The following is a 1,506-nucleotide window of genomic DNA, read 5'->3' as shown; positions in this document are numbered from 1 at the left end:
GTGCAGCAGGAAGAGCCAGCCCCCTGGCTCCTTGAAGTTCATACCTGTTGCTAACAAATCAATACCCGGGCAAAGGGACTTGCCAGCCCCTCATCCTAGAGACCCCACAGGAACTGTTTCAACCTTTCCAAAGCTGTTTGGCATAATTTTGCAGACAGACCAAAAAAAGGGGCTTTCATGTCCTTTCGTGTCATTGCAGGGCAATTTGTCGGATGGGATGAGAAGATACACAAGCAGACACAGAAAGCTGGTAACTTCCCCCCTGTTTAAAGATAAACGTGGGTACGTAGCTCCCTAAAGGCTACATCTTCTGGCACAACAACAGAAGGCTACAAGGCTAAGTGGTGGGCTTTTTTTTTTCCTTTAAAGTTGAAGCAGTGCTTGATCCTGCCTCCATGTTGTGATTAGTTCTACTCAGTGCTCACTCATATTTCACCCAAAGAATCAAAAGACCTGCTGTGTCCAAAACCCTCAAAGAAGGTGAGACCAGGGTAAATTCAGCCATTCTGAAGAGTCCTGCCCACAATCAAAAGTGACCAACTTGCAGACAGGGTAAATCATTAGATGATAAGGGGAAAAAAGAGTCTTTAACCTCTTAGCATGAAGTGGGTGATGACGCAAGTCCAGGTAGCAGGGCTATACATATCCTTGCCTGCCTGCAGCATTACACCCCCCTAAACCCAAAACGTTTTTCAGCTCAGGCTGTAAGGAGAGTCTGCCCCTGAATCAAAGGGAGCTACCCTCTCCGCAGACTTTGGCACATGCCTACAAAGGGCATCAACAGACTGTCAAAACCAAATGGGTCACAGCCAACGGGATATCACAGAAAGCCTCCTGCTTAAGCCTGAGTTTATTAAGGCAAAGCAACACTTTCATAGTAGTGTTGTCATTTGCCACTGTTGTTTATTTGGATTTTTCATCTTCACAATCTACCCGCCTTTCTTATTTGTGATCACAATTACAACCATTATGCTCCATTCATTTCATCTCAGCCGCTTCCGCTGAGAGCCCGCTGCTAGCAAATGCTGTTGTGGCTGTAATCCAGAGCTCATCAGCAGAGGAGGGAGAAATGTATTCATGCCTTCGAGAACAGCACAAAAGGAATGTGCAAAATGATAAAATGCTAACATGAGCCTTACCCTCTCCCCAGCACCTGTGCCCTATCCACATGAACACCGCCGATGGGATGTACCTTGTACAGAGCATCTATTGCAATCTCTGTCCGTGGTTTGTGAGGATTGCACACACTTCTGGGTTTGCAGCAGGCTGGAGGATATTCCAGCTGCTTACATGACAGGCAGCTAAAAATATTTATGGATAGCCAGGAGCCTGCAGCAGAGATGGCTTCTGAAGTGTGACTTAGGGCCTGATCCAGACCTTTTAAAAGCCAGGGAGCCCCACTGAGCTCAGTCCCTCCATTCTCTGGCTGCAAGACAGAAAATCCAGCACACCCTCTCTCCCACACTTTCTACCCACTACTCAGTCCCCAAACTGCTCGGGGCAGGG

The sequence above is a fragment of the Corvus brachyrhynchos genome, unplaced genomic scaffold, assembly GCF_000691975.1.
Source record: "Corvus brachyrhynchos isolate BGI_N302 unplaced genomic scaffold, ASM69197v1 scaffold597, whole genome shotgun sequence".
In the NCBI taxonomy this organism is placed as follows: Eukaryota; Metazoa; Chordata; class Aves; order Passeriformes; family Corvidae; genus Corvus; species Corvus brachyrhynchos.
Note: the sequence above shows the minus strand (reverse complement) of the source record.